Consider the following 9661-nt stretch of genomic DNA (forward strand, 5'->3'; position numbering starts at 1 on the left):
TAAATCAAAATTCATTGTTTGAGGTAAATAAAAAATGAAGATAAAAATAAGATGTTGCAATGCTAAATAAAAAGAGATTAAAGGAAGAGATATAAAATGACCAAATAGAAGTAATGATAAAGTAGTATACAAAGAAAAATAGAGGAATTGTGGTAGAATTCTGAAATGTTTGCATTATGTAGTAAAATCTGAAATGTTGAATTAAAGTTACAATTAAATGAGAAATGTTTTTAATGAAATTCTGTAACCACTTTTTCCGTAATTAATCACACTAATTATGGGAAAGTAAATATTAATTATAGAGAATCTAAATGGTTGCCTTTTGAAATTCTGTTGGGAAAGTAAATGTTAATTATAGGGAATCAAAATGGTAGCCTTTTGGAATTCTGTATTTTAGGAATGTATAACTGATTATTAATAATTTATAATTAATAATTAATAGGAGTAGTAGTTAATAATTTAAGAAAAATGTCTAAATTCTATTTTCTAATCATTGAGGCATGCCACATCAGCAGGATGTAGATCCTCCTTTATATATATATATATATATATAGATTTCCAACCCCTCTCTATTTCTATTCTCTCCAATTATAGAGAGTTGAGCTAGTATTCATATGTGTTTTAGTGCAAACACATGTGACATTACTATCTACATTTATTTTTTATTAATAATAATTATTTTCTTAACCTAATTATTATCATCATATATCATATCATATTATTATATATTATTAAAAGTGGGAACAAAAAAAGTTGAAAGTTGAAATACCATTTTACCCCTATACTAAATTAAAATATTATAAATATTTAGTTAATTACATGTTTGAATATTAGTGATAATCAATACTACATTGAATAAAGGGAAAAAAGACGAATATACCCCTGAACTTTCGTAAATGGTATGTGTATACCTCTCATTATACTTTTAGAACACCAGTATCCTTACCGTCCAAATTTTGGAGCATATATACCCTTTAAACTAACGGTGATACACGTGTCTCAATCATTACCGTCAATCTAATATTTGTTAAATTTCCTACCCAAAATTAAAAGACCCACCCAAATTAATTTAAAAACCCACCCAAATACATAATTCCCACCCAAAAATCCCCAAATCAGTTCTCTTAATTTTAGATGGTACTCCAACCCCAAAAACCCTTCTCTTTCTCATTTACCTCTTCTCCTTAAACAAATTTAAGACAAATCTAACCCTAATACTAAACCAAATCCTTATCCTAGTATCAATCCTTGTGTCAATCCTACGATGGCCTTCTTCTCTACACAAAAAGAGAAAGATTATAATATCCATTTCAATAGTTTTTGGCCTTAAACCATCATAAGCATAAGATGTAGTGGACAAAAGAGTTAAGGTTTAATGGTCGTCGGATAAAATCTAATACAAAGGTTGTGTGAAGTCTTTCAATAGTGCTTCCGGTGAGATTTGATCATTTATAATGATGGTAATGAGTAAATGATTGATTTAGTTAAAGAAAAGATTAAATGGGTCAAGAAACATGTGAGGAAGTTGAGGAGAAAATGGAGGATGTAGTGTTGAGGATGATTCTGGGGATGAAGATGGTTGGATGGGTCTAGGGCTGGCAAGGGGGACCGTGTCGGCCCGCCCCGCCCCGCGACTGGTTCGAGAACCAGCTCGCCCGACCCGGTCCCATCAATTATCGCGGGTTGGAGGGACTTCGGGATAGGGGACCGATTAGGGGCCGGTTCACCCTTTGGTCCCGGTCGACCCGGCTCGATCCCGGCCCGACTGAACTGGCAGGTTTCGCGGGATCCCCTATATTTTTTTTATTTTTTTTGAATTATATCCGTTGGGGACCGTTGGGGCAACGGCTAGTGCCCCCCCCCCCCCCCCCAACGGATTTATTCACCTTTTCATTTCCCCAACACCCCTACCACCCCCTACTTTTAATACTTTAATTTAAACCCTCAAGTTATCATTAATACACTTTAACCCATTTTTAATATTATAAATACCCCTCTATCCCTTGTTATTTCTTACAAAATCATCTATTCTCTCATCTATTTTCTATATCCTCTCAATCTTAGTCTCAATTTTTTATTCCATTTAAGTCTCATATTATATCATAATACATATATTTCAATTCTAAATTTTCATATTATATCATAATATATATAATTTTCATATTTGCTATCAAGTATTGGAGTTCCAAATTACAAGTTACAACAAACTACAAGCTTCAAGAATCGGTTATAACGTCTGCTATTAACGCAGACGGTTGGTACATTCGTTTCATAATATTTATATTTTATTTTTCGTCATTAATTTTTGTGTTATTATTATTTTTATATTACACTTTACATATAATTAAATAAGAGTTCTAGCAAAAAAGATACCGGTAAAGGAAAAGAGAAAGAACCAAGTGACATTAGTAAATTATTTAATTTTAATAAAAAAGTAGTAAGGAAAAAAATAAGAGTAAATGTGGTGGTACTTTTTCTAAATCAATGTCTAGAGTTAGATTTAATACAAATGATTCTACTTATATTGATGATACTTCTTATGATATTGATTCAAATGTTCAACTCGATCATGAAATTTTACAATGAATTTATGGTGATATTAATCCTTATCTTGATGAAAATTCAGGTGAAGAAGAAGAAGTTGGTTTGGGAGAAGAGGAATTAGAAGATACACCTATTAGTCCGGTGACAGAAGTTCCAAATGAAACTACAAATTCAACGGAGCAAAATTGTGGACGCCCACGCCTTATACCTCCTACAAGGGAGAAGGTGAATAATCAGTGCCCTAAAACTTCTGTTGTGTGGCGATTTATGACTTTAAATAAGGAAAACTCTATTGTTATTTGTAATAAGTGTTAGCAACCTTTTAAACATAAACAAGGTGGAGGTCAAGGTGGGACGGGGGGCTTAAATATACATTTGTTGTCTTGTGTGCCGATTCAATATAAAGAAGCTAAAGCATTAGCCGATAGAAAAAAAGGAATTCCAGTTAATGATTTTGATATTAATGTTAATGAATTGGTAGGGGCTTCTAACATGGTTCAAGGAACATTAGATCCTTCTAACCTCGGTGGTCCACTAACACAACGTAAAAATAATAAGGAAAGAGATCACGAAAATTTAGCTAAAATGGTTTCTATTTATGGTTTGCCTTATAGTTTTCCTTCACATCCCGATTTTATTGAATATATTCAACAAACTTATAATCCTACTTATAGAGGTTTTTCAAGAAATACTGTTAAATCTGATATTTTTGTATATCAAGGTAAACATTGTCAATATCTTCGTTGTATATATAACATATTAGATTGTAGAGTGTCTATAACTTCGGATATAGGTCGTAGTGTTAATGAACATGATTATTTAACTATTACAGCACATTGGATTGATCATGACTGAAATTTGCAAAAAAGAATCTTAAGTTATAAAGAATGTGTAGAGAAAAAAATTGGTGTATATTTAGCTTCAAATATTTTGAGTGTTCTAGATTATTACATGCTTATAGATAAAGTAATGTCTGTCGCATTAGATAATGCATCTAATAATACAAACGCTGCTAGTATGTTAAAAGTTAGATTATCTCCAATTGATGTTAATGTTTTTCATGTTAGATGTGTTGCACATGTATTAAATTTAGTTGTACAAGATGATATTTCATTATTTGATTGTGGTTGTATGAAAATTGAATATGTTGTTGCCTGAATTTTTTATGCTCATAGAGCTGCTAGAATTAGGGAATTTAATGAGCGTTGTGTACTATGTGATTTGCCACCAAGAAAAATTCCAAGACATATTAAAACAATGTGGAATTCTTTTTACGAAATGCTTTCAGTTGCTTACGAATATAAAGGACCCATATAAATGGTGTTTAATGCTCATAATGCTGACCCATTAGATAGAATTTATGAAGAAGATTGAGAAGAAACTAATGAACTATTAGAATTTTTAAGACCTTTTTATGATGCTACAACCATGTTTTCTGGAATTTATTATCCTACTATTTCATCAGTATTAATAAATATTTGAGCTATTTCAGTTCAATTTTCTAAATACAAAAAATTGAAAAATTTAGAGTTGCAATTGAAGGCGTGATTGAAAAATTTTAAAAATATTTTTTCCTATTCCTCAAATTTATTTAATTGCTACTTTACTTCATCCTGACTATAAATTATGAGGTGTGCAGGGACTTGTTGACACTTTTTATGATACTTTAGAAATTTTACCAGAAGAAATTCCAACTTGTGAAATGTGTAAGTCTAGCATAAAAGTAAAAGCAAAAAATTTGTATGAAAAATATAGAACTACAGGAAATACTCAACGAGAAGTTGGTCAAACTTCTAATCCTCAGAGTAAAACTCGAATTTCAAGTTATATGCGAGGTTTTCTTGGTCTTAATTCTACTAACCGTGATGATTTTGAAGAATATCTTAATCAATCTTTAGAAACAGTGGAAGATGGAGATGACAATGAATAATTATTAGCATGGTGGAGGAGGCGGAGCGTTGCATTTCCAATTTTGAGCAAAATAGTTCGTGATGTTCTAGCTATTCAAGCTTCATCAGTTGCATCAGAGGCTGCTTTTAGTGCGGCAAAGTTTCAACTTGGCGATCATAGACATTCATTGGCGGAAGAAAGTTTGGAAACATCAGTTTTATTTAGAGACTGGGTCAACACCGAGATGAGGAATTATAATTTGCCAAAGTTAAGTTCCAAGAAGCTTGGATTAATGCGGTAATTGAATCTAGCGATGATGAATTAGAGTCACAAGAGTTTCTAGCAAGTTTGCCAACACCGGAGGATGTTACCGTTGATATGATGCGACAATTAGAATTGAATTTTAAAGGAGAATACAAATATTAGATTACATTCGAGAACTAATTGTAACAGAACCCTTCCTAGAAGGTGGCTGCGTAAATTAGTTACTCATTTAATATTTGTAACAAATATTAGTTTTACATATGAGAACTTATTGAAACAAAACCCTTCCTAGAAGGTGGCTGCGTAGATTAGTTACTCCACTAATATTTGGAAATTGTAACTTCTAAGTTCTAAGTTGCAATTAGTTTTTATTGAATAAATTTGAAGGCTTTATTCAAGTCTTTTTTATACAACTATTGTCTTGCATTTTAATTTTAATATATACATACATATTTACATATATACTAAACTAACTTTAAATACTTAATTTAAAAATCAAAATTTGACATTTGAAATTTCAAGTTTAAATTACTTTAAAATATTTAAAATACAAATTTGAAAATTGAATTTGAAATTTGAAATTTGAAATTTGAAGTTTGAAGTTTGAAATTTGAAAGTTGAATTTGAAATTTGAAAATTTAAGCATTATTTATTTGCTAAAAATGTTATTGAAAATCAAATAAACTAAAAATGTTATTCAATAACATATAATTTCAATACAAATAAATAAGTATATGAAAAATAAAAAATCCCACGTCCCGTCCCGTCCCGCCAAACCCCGTCCCATCCCGTATATATAGTGGGACGAGATGGGACATATTTTTGTCCCCCAATACCCGTCCCGGCCAAATCCCGCCAGCGCCGTCCCCCGTCCCGTCCCCCTTTGTCCTGTCCCCCAGTCCCAGTCCCCTTGCCAGCCCTAGATGGGTCTTCCCAGGGACGGCTCAACAAATCTCGTGGCCTAAGGCAAAATCATATTAAGAGGTCCTTAAATTTATTTTATAAAATTTATATACTAACAAGAAAAATTATTTTCTACACAATAGATTAATCATTTAAGACAAAAAAAATATCAAATTTCACACAAAATAGAAGAAGAAAGGAAGATGAGAACGAAAAATAAAAGTGATGGATCATCGATGTTAAGCTTCAAAACTCAATTGAAATTTTAATTTGGCTATCATCACAAATAAGAAAAAGAAAAGAACATACATAACTTAATAGTTGAAGTTTTGAGCATGGATAGTAACAAAAATATACAAATTTCTAATCAATTTAAATGATATAATTCATTCCATTTATTTTTGGTTTCCCACCCAGTGTTCGGAGCCCATATTGGAGCTCCGACTAAATCTGAATCGTGCACTGCAGGGCCCATTCGGGTGTGGCGCTCCCAACAAATTTTTTTCCCTACCCAGGGCTCGAACCCGAAACCTATGGTTAAGGGTGAAGCACTCCCAGTGCACCACAACCCATGTTGGTGTAATTCATTCCATTAAGTAGCACTCATTGGTGAATATCTAAAACAAATTATAAAATTTTCATATAATATATTAAATTAAAACGAAAAGGAAACTTGTGCATGAATATTTTTGTGTTCACGCAGTTTAAGAAAAGATAGAAAATAATTCATTATGTTATCGATATATATATATATATATATATATATATATATATATATAACTTAGTTCCTATATAAAAAGGATAAATTTTAAAATTGGAAGTTAAAACAAATATACCAAATAATGAGTGAAAAGAGTATGAGAATTTATGAACGTATTGACAAAAAAATACTCTCAAACAAATAATAATAAAATATATACAATAACAATTTTATTTATATAAATTATATTCATATATAATAAAATTAATAATAATAATTTAAACAAATTTGGGGCCTTCAAATTTTTGAGGCCTAAGGCAGTGGCCTCACTGGCCAAGCCTTAGAGCCGCCCCTGGGTCTTCCTCTCATGAAGTTAAATTGGAGGATTTAGTGTTGAGGATGATTTGGGGATGAAGATCGGGGGAAAGATGCTGTTAAACAAGTATTTAAGTTGCTTAATTTGAAATTAAGTGAATTAATTTGGGAGATTTGGTTTAATATTTTTTGGTTGTGGGTATTATGTATTTGGGCGGATTTTTAGATTAATTCGGGTGGGTTTTTCAATTTTGGGTAGAAGTTTAACAAATATCGGGTCGACTGTTAAGATTGAGACACGTGTATTACCGTTAGTATAAATGATATATATGTTCCAAAATTTGGACGGTAAGGATACTGGTGTCCTAAAAGTATAACGAAGAGTATACACATACCATTTATGAAAGTTCGGGGGTATATTTGTCCTTTTTCCCTTGAATAAATGGAGAGTTCATGTGCTCAAAGGAGGATTGTTTACTCTTCCCGAATTTAATGGAGGTTCATTGCATATATTTAATATTCTTAAAGTTGTTCTATTTTATCTATTTTGTCCCTTTGAAACCTTCAAATATTTAATTGAAAACTTTAAGATGTCTTTTGGTATTCCTCTGTTTTTATCTATATAAGTTCATCTTTTTTGTTTCATGAAACTCACATCCAAAATTATTTTTTTCATTTTATTGTTAAAGTAGTGAAGCCATCAACATCTAAAGTATATGATATATCTACCTAGTTTGATTATATATCACTTTACACACATAAAATGATTTTTCTATTTGATTCATGCTTTAGTTTAACTCGATGGAGAAGACTTTTGAATTTTGATTGGATATGAGAGAAGGTGTCGACAAAAACTTGGAAAATTATGTACCGATTTTGTATTTATTTTTTCATTTATAAAATGTTATGATTAAAGTCTTAAGAAGGACGCGTATGTTATTTTTTTCTTCTATGTTTATTTTTTTTATATTTCTCTATTAGTCTTCCTTCATTCAATTTTCTATAAATTTTTTTATTATGATAACATTATTTGAGATTGTTGCATTTTAGTACTCATTACATGCATGTTTCATTGAATTTTAATCATCCTAACGAATTTATAACATATTGCATGAGATACACGTGCGTTGCACGTGTCCAGAAACTAGTTAATATAAAAATACAAAGATGGCGATAATTTTTACTTTGGCTAATGGCTCAAATTGGAAAATTCGACCTTCTAAAGATTCTCTCTTAGGGTGTGTTTGGTATTTTCGGAAAATATTTTTCAATTTTCTCATGTTTGGTTGGGTAAAATGTTTTTCAAATCAACTCATTTTCCTCAAATTTAAGGAAAATGACTTTCCTTCAAAAATTAAGAAAAACATTTTCCAAAACTCTCCTCAAACTTCAAATTACAACTTTTTTGTTGAAAAAAATAAATTTAAAGCTTTTAAAAAATAAATAAATTTAAAGCTTTTTAAAAATAAAATAAATTTAAAGCTTTTTAAAAAAAATAAAATATGTCAACTTCATTTTTTAATCTTTTTACCCCACCCTCACCGCCTACCCCTACCCTCCTCCCCGCCAGCCCCCCTAAAAAAAAAACTTAAGTTTGTTTTTAAAAATATTTTCAATTTCAAATTTTTATTTTTCCACCTCATCCCTCCCCACCCCCCAATCAGCCCTCCATCCCCCTCCAAAAAAAATTTAAGTTTGTTTTTAAAAAATATTTTCAATTTCAAATTTTTATTTTTTCACCCCATCCCCACCCCCGTACCCGCGACCCCCCCCCCCCCAATCAGCCCCCACCCCCCTCCAATTTTTTTTAAAGTTTGTTTTTAAAAATAATATCAATTTCAAATTTTTATTTTTTTACCCCATCTCACCCCCTCGGTTAGCCCCACCCCCACCACCCTACCCCTCCCCCCAAAAATTTAAGTTTATTTTAAAAAAATATTCTCACTTTCAATTCAAAAGTTATTTTCTACTCTCTAGTAAAAATAAAAGATATTTTCTCACAAATATTTTTCATTCATAAATCAAACACTAAAAAATCTTTTTCGAAAAATATTTTCTAATAATCAACTGAATATGAGAAAACAAGTCCAAAGTCTATTTGTTTTCCAGAAAGCATTTCTAGGAAAACATTTTCCATGGAAAACATTTTCCTTCTACCAAACACACCCTAAATGTTTTGAGTTTTAAGCTTCTCTATTTTTTATTTTTTACGGTGCTGGTAAAGTCTGCATACACTTTAACCTCTTCAGACCCTATTTGTGAAATTTCATTAGATATGTTATTGCTGTACTTTTAGGCAAAAAAAAGTTACAAACATAAAATTTCAAATTTAATATTGTACTTTTGTAATATTAATTCATTCAGCCTATTTTAATATTGTACAAAAATATTTTACTTTTTGAGTCCCAAAACATTAAACATTGTCGTGTTCCAAAATTCATTCCGCCTATTTTAATACTTACAAAATAGTGTATATCTTTTTTTTTTTATATATTTGACTAGCAGATATAATTATATTTGTCTGATTGACTAAATGGGTAACTTTCCCCTCAATTAAATAAGTTTTGATAGAGAAATATTCAAGAAGCTCAAGCCAACTCCATGATCTCCAATTTTTTCCCACAACACAATTCTCCATCGCACTTGATTTGACAAGTCAAAGAGGAAGAATCCTAAGGAGAATATGCTATCTGAACTTTCACCTTGTTGGTAAAAGTTCGATTTTCTACCTTGTAATCTGCTTACCTATTTTTTATTTTTTTATTTTGCTTGGGCATATGAACAGGGGCGGATCTATTAAGGGGTGTGGGGGTGCCACGCCACCCCCGAACTTGAACGGAAACTCTATATATACATAGGTATATATATAATATTTATATTTATATAAAGCGCGTCACCCAGAGAACAAAATTGGCTTGTGGTGCCACGGTAGGAGGGCAACTTTAGAAGGTTGATGTTGTGGGTTCGAACCCCATTTGTATCTATTTTTTTGAGAAATTTGTTGTAGACGATTTTTTAAGAAAAAGGAAATTGTTGCACACATCG

Source organism: Solanum verrucosum, unplaced genomic scaffold, assembly GCF_900185275.1.
Source record: "Solanum verrucosum unplaced genomic scaffold, falcon-dt-bn FXZP01000140.1, whole genome shotgun sequence".
In the NCBI taxonomy this organism is placed as follows: domain Eukaryota; kingdom Viridiplantae; phylum Streptophyta; class Magnoliopsida; order Solanales; family Solanaceae; genus Solanum; species Solanum verrucosum.